The sequence below is a fragment of the Xyrauchen texanus genome, chromosome 27 (genome assembly GCF_025860055.1).
Source record: "Xyrauchen texanus isolate HMW12.3.18 chromosome 27, RBS_HiC_50CHRs, whole genome shotgun sequence".
NCBI classification, from domain to species: domain Eukaryota; kingdom Metazoa; phylum Chordata; class Actinopteri; order Cypriniformes; family Catostomidae; genus Xyrauchen; species Xyrauchen texanus.
The window spans coordinates 40,028,583-40,047,186 of record NC_068302.1 but is presented as its reverse complement, the minus strand read 5'-3'; positions in this window follow the sequence as shown (position 1 = coordinate 40,047,186).

The following is an 18,604-nucleotide window of genomic DNA, read 5'->3' as shown; positions in this document are numbered from 1 at the left end:
CTGCGTGTCTTCCCGATAGAACCTCAGTTATACTAAAAAGAGATCAAATCTCGACGATTTCTTCAAAAATGCCCCCATACATCCCATCATTAAACCATTCAACCGCCAGAGCTTCCACAGCCTATCTTTTGAGTTATAAACGTTTAAATCACAATATTACTGTATGATTATGCTGTTGTCCATAACAGATCACACACTTCTGTTAGTATGACTCCTGCTGTGTGTTATAGATCTGGACTGCAGTTTTGTCTGTATATTTTCTGTAAAGATGAGAATAAAATATATTGAAATATGTATATGCATGTGTGTGTGTAGGATCAACAACACAGGGCAAACGATAACCCCTACTGTGCTAGAGCATCAAAGGTGTGTGTGTGTGTGTGTGTGTGTGGACCTGCTGTCATATGGCTGAATTATTTATCGGTGCTCCGCCTCCAATCTGTTTAGGCATCAGGAGTGGATGCGTGCATTAAAACAAACACAAGTTCTGATTTGTTTGTGTCTGTTGTCCACACAGATGCAGTTAAAGGGTTGTGTGATGGCGTGACGGGGGGGACGAGACCCTTCACAGAGCTGGTCAGTGCTGAAACCTGATCAAAGACGGGCAGAGCTCTACACACGCCAACGCGCTGGATTTACCCCCCTCTGGACTGCATTAATAAAACAGACCTGAACACCTACACTCTTTGTATCTTCCATGGCTGTCCGTATTTTACAGTCGTCCTTTGTGCAGCTAAATTATCTATTTGCACATCCTCAATCCAGATAAACACATTTGACTGCTATTTACATGGCGCAAACAGCGTTGTTTAAGGGGCGATATTTGCCCTGTGGACTTGATTTTCAGGGCAATTGTTTTTTTACCATAGGGTGTTTTTTTTTAACCATTTAAAACACACCCTAAGTGTCTCATCCGTTGTATTTGTCAAATACATCAATTTAATAAATTCTGTAATACAAATTCTCAAGATTTAGAATTAAATGAACATTATTAGATGCGCTAAGCAATTTGTTCATGGAAAAATGCAAAATGTTGTACTATTCTCTGAAACATATTAATTAAATAGGTGGCGTGAGAAATCTCTCCGGTCTCTGAGGCGGCTCTAGACTCTGTAAACCGCAAACAAAAATGTGTCCATGGGCCACGGTCTCTGCTTGTCAATCATATTGCATATTTTAATGTGTTGTAGATGCAGCAGCGAATATTTGAGGCATAATGCCATTTTTATGCCATGTAGTTCATAACAGTTGTCAGTTGAGGGCGCTATTCTGCTATTCTGTTGTTTTTGACAACCGTTTCTGCTCGTGTTGGTCTTAATCAGGGCTGGACTAGGAATAGAAATCATCCTGGGACTTTAAATATCGCAACTGGCCCAAAAGTTGAGCGTGGGGGGTCTGTGTGTTCGCTGTCCTTTTCTGCATATCACGGTGCCGTTCTGTGGTCTGTTTTGCATAAAGCGGTGGCACGTTTTTTGCTTATCGTGGCCCATTCGCCCCATTTCGCAGCCGACCCACCCACTCGGTTCTTCCGATGGCCAGCCCGCTCCTAATCTGGCCCAAAGTGCGTTGGCCCACCGGAAAAATGCCCAGTATGCCAGATTACCCGTCCAGCCCTGGTCTTAATAAAGTTAATTTATTATCTTTGGAGTGCGTTGTTTTGGAGGAAAAAAGGAGGCGTGGCTAATTTAACGGCTCAGCTTGACAATTTGTGGAAATTCTAGAATAGAATAGTTCGCTGTCCTTTTCTGCATATCGCGGTGCCGTTTTGTGGTCTGTTTTGCATAACGCGGTGGCTCATTTTTGCTTATCGCGGCCCATTTGGCACATTTCGCGGCCGACCCACCCGCTCCGTTCTCCCGATGGCCAGTCTGTTTCTGATCGGCCCCAAAGTGCGTTGGCCCACCGGAAAAATGCCCGGTATGCCAGATTACCCGTCCAACACTGGTCTTAATAAAATTAATTTAGTATCTTTGGAGTTGCGTTGTTTTGGGGGAAAAAAGGAGGCGTGGCTAATTTAACGGCTAAGCTTGACAATTTGTGGAAATTCTAGAACAGATAAAATCACTTACAGCACCTTTAAATCATAATTAATAATAGAATATTAAGGATTACATCAGATTTCATAAATAAAGTACAAAACAATTCATAGCAATGACATTTTTTGCCCCCATATTTTGAATTTAGAGGGCATTTTTGATGAAATTTTTTGCCTCGAGGTCTCCTTCATTTCAGACCCTGGTCCACACCAATACATTTTCATTAGAAAGCACATTAGTTTTGTGATGTTTGTGCCTCTCATGTTCTTGAAATGCATCTTTATTGAATGTCAGAGGAGCCTTCACATGCTTCAATGATGTTCAGGCTTTAGATGCCACCCGTACAACCGCGGTTCTCTTGAGGCGCTCATTTGGAAGCGTGAGGTCACAGGTGTGTGGGCAGGACATCTAATCATGATTGATGTGTTGTAGGTGGGCTGACAGCGGCCCGCCGTATGTCCTGTCATATGGCAGAGGTTTGGTGTTCCTCTGCTGTAAAGATGAGTGCTGTGATTTTGAAACGATTCAGGATTTCTGTCTGATGTCTTGATAACGCTCCTGTCAGGTGTTGTGAGGAGTTCGAGAAGGAGAGTCGTACTTTGTAGGCAAGTTTGGAGATCTGGAGAAAAAAAACATAACAAGTTTGGGTAACACAAGAATGAATGCTGTTTTAGAGGGTGAATTGTGTACATATATATATATATATATAGTCAAGTCATTTTTATTTGTATGGCACTTTTCACAATACAGTCACATTCAAAGCATCCTTACAGAAAATCAGCAAAAATGTATTTGGATTTTGGTTGTGCGATCAATTAAATGCATTAAACAGGGTTTCATTGTTCCTTCATTTAAATATGTTTGCCTTTCTTGTTATTAGAAATGCAGTTTTTCGTCTTGCCCTGTCACTGAGGAGTGATCGTCACTGTCTGTCATGTTTCGTCTGCTGGACTTTGATGGTTACCGGCTGGTTATTGGGTGTTTGGTTGTGAGATCTGTCATTGGCTGCCGTTTGACCTCCTGCTAACGTACTGGAGGCCTTAAAGAGAGGATGTCCAGCCCTGCACAAATCCTTCAGCTGCGTCTTTGAAACTTTAGCACTCTGGTTCCCTGTGTTGTTTTTTGAGTGCGCCCCCCACCAAAAAAAAAAGAAAAAGAACATTTTCCTGTCAACAAGTGTCTCTGTGTGTGTGTGTGTGTGTGTGTGTGTGTCTCTCTGTGTCTTTGTGGTTGTCTGTGTGTGTGTGTGTGTGTTTGTCTCTCTGTGTGTCTGTGTGTGTGTCTCTGTTTGTGTGTGTGTGTGTGTATGTGTGTGTCTCTCCGTGTGTCTGTGTGTGTGTCTCTGTTTGTGTGTGTGTGTGTGTATGTGTGTGTCTCTCCGTGTGTCTGTTTGTCTCTCTGTGTGTGTGTGTGTGTGTCTGTTTGTCTCTCTGTGTGTGTGTGTGTGTGTGTGTGTGTGTGTGTGCTGTGTGTCTGTTTGTCTCTCTGTGTGTCTGTGTGTGTGTCTGTGTGTGTGTGTTTGTCTCTCTGTGTGTCTATGTGTCTCTCTGTGTGTGTGTGTGTGTGTGTGTGTTTGTCTCTCAGTGTGTCTGTGTGTGTGTGTGTTTGTCTCTCTGTGTGTCTCTCTCTCTGTGTGTGTGTGTGTGTGTGTTTGTCTCTCAGTGTGTCTGTGTGTGTGTTTGTCTCTCAGTGTGTCTGTGTGTGTGTGTTTGTCTCTCTGTGTGTCTCTCTGTGTGTGTGTTTGTCTCTCAGTGTGTCTGTGTGTCTGTTTGTCTCTCAGTGTGTCTGTGTGTGTGTGTTTGTCTCTCTGTGTGTCTCTCTGTGTGTGTGTGTGTGTGTGTGTGTGTGTGTGTGTGTGTGTGTGTGTGAGCTCCATAAGGACCCTGCAGCTGGTCGGGGTTGAGTCCGTGTAGTGCTGCTCTCGGCTGGGCTGGGGTTCTGCGGGGGGCTGGGGTGGGGCTCTGGATCCAGCTGAAAGAGAAAAGAGAGAGAGAGAGATCAAGGATAAAAAGAGAAAAATCTGCACCTCCCCCATGGCTGTTCCTTTTTTCTTTTCCACTTTTCTAACTCGCAGTCGTTTCTCTCTCTCGTCTTCTGTTCAACAGACACTCACCGTTAGATTCGGTGTCAGGTGCACTTAAGCCGTAGTTAAACTCACTTCTCTTCATTTAACAAGTGCATTGATTTGTGATTTGGGGTGTAGGGGAGACTAGAGTCCAATTGCTCAAATTCTGCCCTACTCAAATACATTTGTACTATCATATAATTTGTTTGTTATAGCTTTTTAATAGGTTGTATTCTGATATTTTTTTGGTTTTATTTTTCATATATCAGAGATGATGCTACAAATACAGAATATTACTTCCTCAATAAATGTTATGAGACGCAACTGGCAGTCAAACACATATTGAGCGACACATAACACATAGTCAACATATAAGCTACACATTTGTATTTTGTCTGACACTTTTTGAGTCTAAAAAGATGCACAACTTGCATAATTTCAGTAGTACACAAAAATGACAATAGACAAATCATACTGTTCATGTGTTACACTTGCTATAGTTTACTTCCACATTGCAATAAACCAAGAAATATACACACACACATATATATATATATAGGGTCTTTAATGACCCTATACACTTTTGGTAATTAAGCAGTTATAAAAAAAATTTAATTTACATTTTTTTTTTTTTTGCAATTCAGGCATTTTTTTTTCAGTAGTTCACCCAAATGACAATAGACAAATCATACTGTTCATGTGTTACACTTGCTATAGTTTACTTCCACATTGCTTGTTCGTGGTAGTAATGTCAAATGTAAATCAAGTCAATCACTGAAACAGCAGCGCCACCTTGAGTAAGCAATAGCATGTATAATATGTATGTGCGCACGCATAAAACGGTTGAGGATTACTAAAGAGGCATGGGTATAACTCAAAAAATGGATGAGGCACAGGGGGTGAAATGAGGTCCCGGGTCACTAAATGTAGACCACTAAGTGTCAGTGCAGGTGTAGATTTGAAAAAGGGTGTCGATTTTATTTTGGCTGTTAATATGGTGGGGGACAAAATACCCCGTCACCCCTCTAATGTTCACATGAAACCTAACCCGCTTGTGTAATTGCAGGTTTTATTGTGATAACTTGCCCTGCATAGTGTGGCAATGTGCCCGGCTGTTGGGGCAAGTAAATGGTCTGCACTTATATAGCGCCTTTTTAAACTTGTTAGTGGTATTCAAAGCGCATTACACTGCGTCTCATTCACCCATTCACCCATTCACACACCAATGACGGCAGAGCTGCTATGTAAGGTGCTAGCCTGCCATTGGGAGCAACTTGGGGTTCAGTGTCTTGCCCAAGGACACTTCGGCACGTGGAGTCATGTGGGCCGGGAATCAAACCGCCTGCGATTAGTGGCCGACCCGCTCTACCACCAGATCCACAGCCGCCCCGTTATCAAGTAGTCAATGAATTGGATCCTTTTTCTTGGTCAAGAATGGTAACAGTTTTCAGTAGATTTTTTTAAAGTCAAAACGTCAAGGTAAGTGTCTGTGCAGAAATGGACTTTACCCTGAGAAATGTTCACTGGTGTTCACAGCCCCAGTCTTCCCTATGTCAACGTAACAGCATGAAATCAGACACAACCACTAGTTTAGGTCACATTAGCATTTAACTAGCAACCAAACGTACTCACTCATTCACACTCCTAAATTACATTCAGTTTGCTTTTACGTTTTATTCCCAAGCTAACGATTCAGCCATGCACATCATTACAAAGAATAATGTGACTTGACTTTTTGGCTAATCCCTTCGTTTTCAACCATCCAATCAATCCCTGATGGATAAAACTCTATCTTGACTATCCTGTTTCACTGAAGCAAAATGGGTTGCGCAAACAGTTTCACGTTGTTTTTAAATGCCAGGACGCTCTCTCGACTTTGTATACGATCTCAAAGATGTTTTAGTTTGGCATTAGGAACAGACTTCATTCAATTTCAACCGGCTGAGCGTTTGGCAGCATTCTAACATTGTTATCAGTCCTTGCGCTATTTACCTAATGTGTTTGCGCGTAATTGGATTACATGATCCCGCATGTCAGGCCAGGTGTGTTATGCATCTATTAAATGACTGGCGTTTTTATGTAGCTAAACTGAAAGCTCTGAGACTTTTCTCTCGCTCTGAGTGATATCAGGTGCTCTCCGCAATGTGTGAGGGGCTGTAAATGTGCACACAGTAATAACCTTCTTCTCTCGTTCTTTTTTCACCTCTTTCTTCGCTGCCTCCACTCTCCACTCTTTTTTTTCCTCCATTTTCAAGGTGTGATATTGCTTTAATTCAGCAGAAACATGTGGACAGATCTGGAATATCTCCAGGTATTAGTTGGAGGAGTAAAAACCGAACTTTTCTCTCTTTCTTTCAGTCCATCCGCTGTTGCCAGACTCGGGCGGCTTGTGTTATAGAGCAGGAGGGTCTGCTGGAAATGAATGTAGTTAGTGCGACCTTTGACCCCGAGAGCTGTTGACATGGAAGGCGGCCAAGCAGGGCTCTTACAGGACTCTTTTGTTAATCTCATTCATGCCTCGCCTTTGCAGAAAACTCGGAGGGGTTTGTGTGTGTGTGTGTGTGTGTGTGTGTGTGTGTGTGTGTGTGTGTGTGTGTGTGTGTGTGTGTGTGTGTGTGGAGGTTTTGGAGTGGAGCTTGGCAGCTCTACTCAGAGGAATGTGGCCTTTCTTTCTCTCTATCTCTCTTTTCTCTAGGCTTAATCGGAAGAATTGGTGGGCCCACGACCAGCACGACTGCTTTGGGTCGGACTCTGCCCTCTCAGCTCAATCGACACTGACAGATTCCTGGCCTTCGATTGCCAACTGGCAAACAGGAAAAGAGATACAGAGTGATGGAGAAAGAGCGCGCAAGAGTCTCAGAGCAGGTCGGGTCACTGTCCAGTGTAGCGAAGTTGTCATAATTTGAGTCCATTTGCCAAATCTGTTTGTCCAATGACCAGCTTTTATACAGAAATTCTTCCAGTTCACTCAAGTTGAGTTTAACGCAGACCGCCACAAGTCTATGTGGACACTTTAAGATGATCTATTACATTTTGTCTGTGAAAAAGTACAGAGTCCACTGTGCATATACTGTAAAAGCAAGAATCAATGTAACCTAGTCACTGACAGTGTTATAGGTAGACCAGTAGGTTTGCCGCCCATCCTGTAATATATGGGATTGTACTGTATTTAAAGATGAAATGGCGCATCCTGTTTCAAATCAATACCCTAGTGCGACCACGCGACCACATGCATGGACATTATATTATTGGAGCGGGTGTGGCTCAGGTGGTAGAGCGGGTCGGCCACTATTCGCAGGGTCGGCGGTTCGATTCCCGGCCCACATGACTCCACATGCCGAAATGTCCTTGGGCAAGACACTGAACCCCAAGTTGCTCCCAATGGCAGGCTAGCACCTTGCATAGTAGCTCTGCCGCCATTGGTGTGCGAATGGGTGAATGAGACGCAGTGTAAAGCGCTTTAAATACCGTTAAGGTTAAAAAGGCGATATAAGTGCAGATCATTTATATTAATGAGCTTTAATCAACTGAATAATGTTCACAAGACTCTAAACTGACATTTAAAGGTTAAACTTCTTCCGCACCGAGTCACGTGACACAACAGCATGACGTCGATTTCCTTGAAGCACTCCTGCTCTAGTTTCGTTTGATATGTCGCTTTAAAAAATGCATTAATGTATCGCGCGTCACAAAGCTGATAAACATGATGTCCACATATGTGGATTTTGGGGCATTATTTCCTCAAAATACATGTTAGTTATTTTGAATAACTTTCAACACATTGCGAATTTCGCTTCATTTTAATATCAATTTTGCTTTATTTTGTTATTACTTTACAATAAGGTACTATTCATTAACATTAGTAAATGCATTCCTATATTTATTGTGCATTATCATGTTGAAAATCAATGGTTTCGTCCAGAAAAATGTGTCTTTCAGAGGCTTTATATGGAGTTAGGATGTAAATAAGGTGCATTGCTACTGTTCTGAGACCAGTGCAGACAGACAGCACACTGAAGGTTAAGTCATGCACTAAATAGGGAGCAAGGGAGCATCCTAGAGCTCTCCTATAACTTTTCTGAGAACAGTGCAGACAGACAGCACACTGGAGGTTAAGTCATGCACTGCATAGGGAGCAAGGGAGCATCCTATAGCTCTCCTATAACTGTTCTGAGACCAGTGCAGACAGACAGCACACTGGAGGTTAAGTCATGCACTAAATAGGGAGCAAGGGAGCATCCTATAGCTCTCCTATAACTGTTCTGAGACCAGTGCAGACAGACAGCACACTGGAGGTTAAGTCATGCACTAAATATGGAGCAAGGGAGCATCCTATAGCTCTCCTATAACTGTTCTGAGACCAGTGCAGACAGACAGCACACTGGAGGTTAAGTCATGCACTAAATAGGGAGCAAGGGAGCATCCTATAGCTCTCCTATAACTGTTCTGAGACCAGTGCAGACAGACAGCACACTGGAGGTTAAGTCATGCACTACATAGGGAGCAAGGGAGCATCCTATAGCTCTCCTATAACTGTTCTGAGACCAGTGCAGACAGACAGCACACTGGAGGTTAAGTCATGCACTAAATAGGGAGCAAGGGAGCATCCTATAGCTCTCCTATAACTGTTCTGAGACCAGTGCAGACAGACAGCACACTGGAGGTTAAGTCATGCACTACATAGGGAGCAAGGGAGCATCCTATAGCTCTCCTATAACTGTTCTGAGACCAGTGCAGACAGACAGCACACTGGAGGTTAAGTCATGCACTAAATAGGGAGCAAGGGAGCATCCTATAGCTCTCCTATAACTGTTCTGAGACCAGTGCAGACAGACAGCACACTGGAGGTTAAGTCTTGCAATAAATAGGGAGCAAGGGAGCATCCTATAGCTCTCCTATAACTGTTCTGAGACCAGTGCAGACAGACAGCACACTGGAGGTTAAGTCATGCACTAAATAGGGAGCAAGGGAGCATCCTATAGCTCTCCTATAACTGTTCTGAGACCAGTGCAGACAGACAGCACACTGGAGGTTAAGTCATGCACTAAATAGGGAGCAAGGGAGCATCCTATAACTCTATATGCAGTTAAGTGCATTCACTCCTAAAATCTGATCAAATGTTCAGTTTCAGGCTGCAGATTATGTTTGGATCACTCAACATGTTTGACACACATGGGACGATGATCATCAGTACATAGATTCAACATTTATAATGTATCATTTTATTTTAACATGGTTGGCAGTGATTGGATGATGCTGGACATTACTTGGAAAATGCACACAGCGGTCACGCTCAGGTCTCAGGGGGATTTAAGCTGGTCAGATGTTGTCACGGCGAATTGTTCGACTTGTTTTGGGGGTAATGTACGGTCTGAAAAGTCCAAACATAATTGTGCTAAAAGTCAGGAGGGGATGTGGTAAGGGCATATAGAAACACCTACTGTATATCCGTAACCCAAATTGTATGTGTAAGGCACATGGCTGATATTCGTGAGGTTCACCATTGAGAAAGACACTGAACCTTAGCCGAGTCCAGAACCTGTAATTCATTGCATTGTTCTCTGGTTAAAGTCAAAGAGACTTATTCCACCAGCTGCCGTTGTGTGGTGATAATTACGATATATTTAAACAAACATATTTTTGCATCAGTTGTGTGCTTAATTTCATTCTTGTACACTATTAAGGGCTCCTAATAAGAGCTCTCGGGGTCAGTCATGCAAAATTAACCCAAATAGCAAATGCAAACAAACCATAGAGGGAATCGCACGGCCCATTTACTCTCACTGTGTCTTTATTCTTCACCTATAGAGTTATGCAGGTCTCACAGAGTGACGGCACCATGGTTTCACTCTGGTCCAGCTGAGTGAATTAACATGGTCCCAGGCTACAGATTATATAGCACGTTAACCACTGAAAGAGATGTGTAGCGTCCGGGTAAAAATCAATCAAGATTACTTAAGCCATCTCTCAATGGACGACTGTGAATCACCTCAGGGGGTTAAGTACCAGTCCCAGAGCTGAGAGAGAGACAGAGAGAGAAAGGAATATGGTACGTGACCTGTGATTATATGTTTGATTACACTTGTACATACTCACAGCGTCTGTATCTCTTGCTCTATTTGTGGTAATTATCTTTATCAATATCAAGTGCTTTATCAGCATGTTTTACACACGATGGGCTTCATGATGACACAAGAGCAGAACTAATCTCTGTGTACATCTTTTTCAAACCAGTCTTGCGTAAATTGATATTTATAATTGAATGCAAAAGTGTACATAAGAATGGTTGAACAAACAATTAACACAAATTTATTTAGCTTGTTTTTCACGAATGAGATGAACAATGGCGTTAAAAAGCTGCTGGTAATAATAATATCATGATATAAAATGTGAAAATAAATAAATAATTTTGAAACATTTCAAAATAAAATAAAATGATCATATGGTATTAAAAACAATATGAATTTAATGTCCAGTTGTGTGTTTAATTAAATACATTTAATTCAATTTAGGTGCAGTAATGGGAATAAAAATAATGAAAACTCTACAAAATAAAATAAAATACCATAGTATAAAATATATAATATATTTAAATTCAAATTATTACTAAATAAAATATATTTTAAAAAATGAAGGAAAAAGTAAATGGTAAATAATGAATGATATCATTAGTATTACATTTATTTATTTATTTATTTTGTAATTTTATTATTAAATTTTACATTTAAATGTTATTTTATTTTTAATGTTATAATTAAATATTACATTTAAATGTTATTTTATTTTAATGTTGTTATTAAATATTACATTTAAATGTAATTTTATTTTTAATGTTATTATTAAATATTACATTTAAATGTTATTTTATTTTTAATGTTATTATTAAATATTACATTTAAATGTTATTTTATTTTTTAATGTTATTATTAAATATTACATTTTAATTTAATTTAATTTTTATGTAATTATGAAATATTACATTTAAATGTTATTTTATTTTTCATGTTATATTAAATATTACATTTAAATGTTATTTTATTTTTAATGTTATTATTAAATATTACATTTAAATGTAATTTTATTTTTAATGTTATTATTAAATATTACATTTAAATGTTATTTTATTTTTAATGTTATTATTAAATATTACATTTAAATGTAATTTTATTTTTTAATGTTATTATTAAATATTACATTTAAATGTTATTTTATTTTTTAATGTTATTATTAAATAACATTATGACAGAAAAAGGTGCCTGTAATGGTGATAAATATAATGATAACTCTACATTTAAATAAAATTTAATAAATAGTACAATAAAAATAAAACAACAATATAATACATTTAAATTCAAAATAGTTTGAAATAAAACAATGACAGACAAAGGCTGCTAGTATTAGTAATAAAAAAACCAATTAAATGTATTGTATGAAATTGTAAAATACAGTAAAATATATATTTTTTAATGAATACATCTTTAAATAAACCTTATATTTTTACCCTATATATTTCTGTTTTGTAATATGAAGTGATGGACATTAAATAACTGAATTTATACTGAACTGTTTTCAGTATATAAAGTAAATCTTTCAGGCCTCGTCCAACTCTTACCAGAAATTCTGACATTTCATCCGACAGAAGCTTCTCTATTATTCGTGTCTTTGGGGACTCGTGTTCACAGGGCAGGTCTAAATCCTTCAGCCGGATTATGCTTTAAACTAAAAGACACAACAAAGAGAATGTGTAACGGGGTTAAAATAAAGATGAATAGTCTCACCTGCAAATCAAAGGAATGAATAAATACAATTTGGGGAGAGAAAGAGCAGCCTCCTCCCCTCCATCAACCTGGCAAGCTGAGTCTGTTGCATGCTGGGACAGGGGAAGTTCCTGCCTGAGCTCCACAAGGGCAGGTTTCGGGCCTTCTCTTGTGTTGGGCTTCACAGTCTGCTCAACACAGCCGGATCCCTCACAAACCAGTCTGACTCTGGATTCAGCTCCGGCTTTAGTGGTCCAGTGGCCAGGCCTCTCTCCTCCCTGCAGAACTAGCGCACAATAGACCTTTTTCACACTCCGGTTTTAGAAGGTGGAAGTGAACGATTGCCGGGTAAACTTCAATAGCGGTGAATGGGAGTGAATGGTAGACCCCAGCAAATGTTATATTCACTTACCCATTTGCTCCAAGAGCAAAAGAATAAATCAGAGTTGAATAACTTTCCAGAAGAAAAACAAAAAGAGAGTGGTGGATTAAGACAGTAAAATGGGAGATGTCAAATGTACTGTCACTCTCTCAGCAGCTGTAATCGAAACCCACTCGCAGCTGTGGTAATCCATTTTTTTTAAACTTATTCCAGGGTAATATAACACATACCATGATGTTATAAACTTACACTCACTTGGTGACTTTTTATGCACTATTTGTGCTGGATTAGCTTGTCTGCTGGTATCTTAACTAGCACGCTTTTTGATGCACTGAAAATATTTACTATAATGTTGTTAAATTGCTTACCAAGTATAACAACCGTACCCTGTTTGGCATCTTTATGAACATATGTTCAATATTCTGTGACAATGACGCTGCTGCCTGCTTTCTCTTCCGCCTCTCCTGCTCTTTTCGCGCCACTCTCACTATCCAGCTGGATGTCGTTGGCCTCACTGATTTAGCGCGGGAAAGTTTGACGTTCCACATTCATTGGACATTCGGTTTCGCAGATGTAAGGGACCGTCTAAAAACTACACCCACTACACTAAAACATAGGCGATATCCACTCATTCATTCAATTCACGTGCAAGTTATACATGAAAAAAACCAAAACTGTAAAATAAATTAGCTTCCCAGAGGACAGACAGACATACTACAGGTGAGATTTTTACAATATAATCAATTATATATTGAACTGATTGAATGATTGTGGTAATTGAGTGTTAGCTTCCAGGTAAAAAACAATTAAGATAATGAGATTGTAACCTATTAATTGAAAACCAGTTGGGAACGACCGTTTAGACTTGGTTTAAAAATGTGTGATTGGGAAAAGTGTGCCAATTGAGTATTTGTAAAATATTGTAATTTATTGTTTTTTATAACCCGGCAACCAGTTTGGATTTGATTGCCCCAAATACGAACACACATTGCAATTTCTTAATTCTCTCATTTATTATCTTATTAATCTTACACAACATTTTTCATACCAGATTAATTTACATAAACACAAGATTGAAACATGGCCGCTTCCCCACCACCACCCTAATCCACTTTTGTGGAAATTGAAGCTCCGGACATTTAAACTCCAGTCTAGCCACCTGTACAACAACCTCTGATTCCTCCAGGACATCCTTCTCATGTCCCCACCTTCTATGACACCTCTACTCAGCTCAACCCCACCTATCCAGGAACCCATGTGCGAATTACCTCCTCAGCTGTAGCTGGCAGAACTCCTGTGCAAACTCTCACCTGGGCACCAGAACCAGACAACATGCAAATCTGCACTTCATCTGAAGTTTCACCTCCCTCTTCAGTGGCACAGCATGACCTGCCTGGCCGCTTTCCAACTCCTGGAATGGAAATTCATCATCTTACTGCTCAGGTACAAGGGAACTGGGATAACGTGTTTGAATTCATGAAAAAAAACATAGAGAACAGTTAATGAACCCATCCTGGAACTGAAAACAACTTCTTCCCACCACGAGAGCCAAACCGCCAACCCTGCTGCCAAAATGGAGGATAACAAGCTTCAGGTTTTCACCCTGTTAACTGCAGCCAAGCAACAAGAGGAGTCTGAGATGGATCAGCTGACTAAAGCCATGAGAATTATGATTTCAGAGGAACTCCAAAAAATGAAATCTACCTTTGTGTCTGAGGTATGTTTCATGATGTAACAGCTCGAGTTAGAGGACATCAGAGCCATCCAACACACATTTAAAAAAAGACATTATCACATTACTACAGAACTTCATCAATGCTTCACACAAACTGACAAATTCTACATGTTTTTAAAGGAGCTACAAAATGAACTGGAGGACAGATTTAAAATTTACAAAAAGGAAAGTGTGGATAAACAAAAGCTAAGTGCATCATCACAGTTCCCGAGAATTGCCTTTACCTCCTCCACTAGTGACTGCTCCAACCCCTCTTCCAACTTCTATGGTTAAAAGTGATCATTTTAAATGAACTTTTCCCACTTTTGGAAGGCCATCAGTCGATGCAGACCCCCTACTTTATTTAACCACATGTCAGGATTTTTTGGCACTACATTCCCTGACAGATGCTGACATTCTGGCTACCTTCCGTTCTGTATTTTATGGCACAGCATGTTACTGGTGGGAAATCAGATGTGCCACCATAACCACATGGAATGAGTTTGAGTCTGCAAGAGACTTCGCATTCACCTACAGAGCTCTCTGTAAAAGATGGAAGCCAGACGTAATGGAGAGTGATATGGTAAAAACTATCCCTAAGAATATAAAGCCTTACCTTGCCAGCCAGTTGCATAGTTGGGTGAACACTGTGGAGGAACTGGTCAAACTGGGACATCAGCTAGAGAAGGATTATGAGCAACAGCTTCGATATGAAGGTCGAACAGGCCCTATGCATCAATCAACTGACCTGCTCAGTGTTGGTGATGTAGAGGACATCATCCACCAGGCAACTGCCCTCTCTATGCCTCTCCACCGTCACACCAATCATCTGGTCAACATTATTCCACCAGTGCCGAACATCCTTACCATTCTCCTAAGTCGAGTGGTCAAACTTCCAACAACTCTGTTTCTGCCACAAAAACACAGACGTCACAATTAACCACCAAGAAAACCTCATCCAATACAAGCCCTAATACACCCATAGCAGAACCTCAACAATTAGTAGTTTCTATCAGAATTGATGCCTGGTCTGGAAAAGCCATTGTGCATTATGACGCAAGCTACACACTTATCTATGAGTGTCATGAAGCAGCTCACATCACCAGACCGCCTCCATCCATGCCCTCTTGGTCTCTATCTGGCAAATGGAGAAGCTAAAATTCCATCAGGATGGATGATTACCACCATACACATACACAACAACGCTTTTACCTTACCTGATTCCATTCTTTTTTCCTCACACCCTTGGCCATCCTGATCTCCAGCTCCCCTTCACCATGTATACGGATGCCAGCAACACTGGTTTGGGTGCCATTTTGACACAATGAAAATATCCTGGCAGGGAGGAAAAAGAGTGCCTTGCAGTCGTATGGGCCCTGGAAAAGTGGCAGCATTACCTGGAGCACAAGTTCTAGACAATTGTCACCGATCATTCTGCTCTACAATGGGTCATGAGCTCCATCAAAACCATCAACCACCTCATCTGGTGGGTCCTGCGACTGCAAAAATGTTATATCATTATTGAGGGCCTTAAGGGAAAGTGGCATTTTTTGCTTTGTCTCGGACTCCCATCAAATCGGGTTGCAAGCTGTACTCCAGTCAAAAGGAGGATCCAGAACTTCCTGTATCGTATATTGTCCTTTGGGAAGAACAGAAAAAAGACCCTGAAATTACAAAACCATTTCAAGCAGTGGAAGAGAATCATGCCCACCTGATGGATCAATACGAATTATGTGAAAAATGGAGTGTTACCCCTAAGTTAACCACAGCATACCACCCACAAACAAATATGACGAAAGAGTAAATTGGACCTTCAAACAAATGATTTCAGCCTATGTGGATGACAACCACAATAAATGGGACCAGTTTCTGCCAGAATTACAGTTTGCCATAAATTCAGCAGTCCAAGAGACCATTGGGATGTCCCCAGCAGAATGGATAAGATACTTCGTGGTCATAATCTTACTGCAGACATTGCCTCCTATGATGTTGTCCATCATCTAAACCAACTGCAATCTCAAACCAAAGAACACAGCAAGAAAGCCCAGATGAGACAGCTGAGAATCTACAACAAAACAGGCAAGATATCACATTTAAAAACAAGGATTGGGTATGGTTACGAAACTTCACACAGTCTAGTGCACAACATATGGTTAGAGCAAAGCTAGAATCAAAATGGAAGGGGTCTTACCGTATTCTGAAGCAGCTAGGACTGCTGAATTATCAGATAGTGCTGGAAGCCACCGGAGAGGATGTCCATACAGCTCACATGTGCAACCAAAAAGGTGCTTTCCAACAGCCGACAAGTTGGAGTTGCAAGAGAAGAAAAAACTCCTGGAAATATTTCAAGAATCCTCAGATGAGGGTGTGGATTTCCTAGGGTGAAGGGGGAGTGTGGCGATACTTTTCCTTTAACATTTCCCTTGAACATTCCTTTTTACCAATATATTTACAAAATAAGAGCAGTGAGTCAATTAAAAGAAAATGGTGGAAAGGAATATAAAGGAGATGTCGATTGCACCAGGAGGATGATCTCAAGTCAAAAGTGCATCGCAGTTCACGTTAGAGTACTTACAAAAGAGAGGAGCTAGAATTACCGTGGTGTGGAAATCGTGTTTCCTGTCTGCTTGACTCTTCCATGCATGCTGACTGGTGCTATGCTCAGTCCGGGAAGTGGTGCGTCACACTTTCAAGTACCGGCTGCATCGTTAGCAGTCCAAAGGCAAGTGCAAGGCCAGTTATAGGTACATCCTTGAGCACCACCGAGGACCTAGGACACTCCTCAGCAATCTTTCTCCATGTCAATCTTGGTCAGTGGCTCAACGCATACACCAGCACACAAACGTTCTAACACATGCTCTCAGTCACCCACACTCGCACAACATTTACATCCACACATTTTGCAGTGCGCATATTGTTTGAGATCGCTCCTTATATGTAGTGAAGTTCACTAGTTTGGTGCAATATTGAAAGTTTTTTTTTTTATTATCTAATGCTTCTAATTGATTATTTAATATGTTCTTTATGCATTTATCTTTATGGAGTAAATGTGGACATGTGAATCTGCTGTTGTGGAAACCCTGTTACCTTAAAGAGGACCAGTATCTGCGCGGATTCACCACGTATGTTTTTTGTTTGGATGAATCGACCAGTTATTAAATCCAAGGGTTCACTTACTTTTTCCACAGCCCTGTGAATGTTTAATGGGATGTGTTCAATAAAGACATGAAAGATTATAATTGTTTGTGTGTTATTAGCTTAAGTACATTGTGTTTTTCTATACTTGTGAAGAAGATGAGATCACATTTTATGACCAATTAATGCACACAAGCGACTTCCAAAGGGTTCACATACTTTTTCCTGAATCTGCTTGGATTTAAAGGATTTTTTTTCTTATCTGGGCTGGACAAACGCTCTTCCGGCATTTCTTCTTCTCTGTGCGTGGCTGTCGTCTAATGGCCAGTGTTGGTCCGGCGGTCTGCTCTTGGTTAGCGCAGGGTCTGTGATTTACCTGCTGTCCCTCTCGCTGTAATGTCTTCCATCTGTGTGACAACAGCTCTGAGACACGCTCCACAACAGCACACTGAGTCAAAATAAGACATGAGTGTCACAGGAGGAAAAGCTTGTGTCCATGTCATGTTAGAGGCCTTCTAATATTGCAGCTGATATCTTGCATGTTCAAATGATCAAATTGAGTCGCATTATTCAAGTATTAAGGTTGAAGTCAACATAGCAATGAGATACAATAGAATAGAATAACATGAACTTGTGAATCTTGCACATGTACAGTATATAGATATGTATATATGATGACAACAGCTGATTATTGAATTGAATTGCTTTAGACTGGTCAGATGAGTGATATCTCAGTCTATCCCAATCTAACATATTGATTTTTTCAGTGACAATAATGTTGCCACCAGTGTTTAAATTGATTGTGTTTTGTTATTAATTTTGTGTAATTGTCATTGCAGTCAAACACCTGCTGTTCTCACAAGTAAAAGGGAGACCTTTGACCTGTGATAGCAACAATGGTTACATGCATGCTGCCCACTGATCAGCTGTTTGCAGGGTGACCTTTGACCTTTAGGGCCTGTACTGCTATATTACTTTTATTCACTGGTGTTGTGATCGATAGTAAAGGTGGACTGAATATGAGTAATACCAAAGTCACGTTTCCAGAAATTATGAGCTTTCAAACCCACTGACAGTTTTGGGAAACATTACTTTTAAAAGTAATTCGACATTTTAAATAAAAATAAAAGAAGTTATGAATATGTGCAGCCAATATTTCTAAAGTCTAAACATTATAAATGCACACGGTGTGATTTCAGATCGGATGGGCGTATTCGTGGTTAATTGTGCACGTCTGGAGCTTATCAAGTGTAAAATTAAGATAGGACATCATATACATGTTAATGTATCACACATGTGATTCCCATATATCCATTTATATCCTAAACCTGAGCGCAATGTTAAATTCCTGACCTGAAGTGATGATTTCACGTTGGAGCCCGTCTATCCGTCTTTTATAGTTGGCCACAATTATGTCCATATTAGCGATTTAGGAAATTGTCTAGTTAAGACATTTGAAAAAAAAAAAAGTACAAATGCTCCATAAATATTCATCTATTAGGAATATTCCTCCTT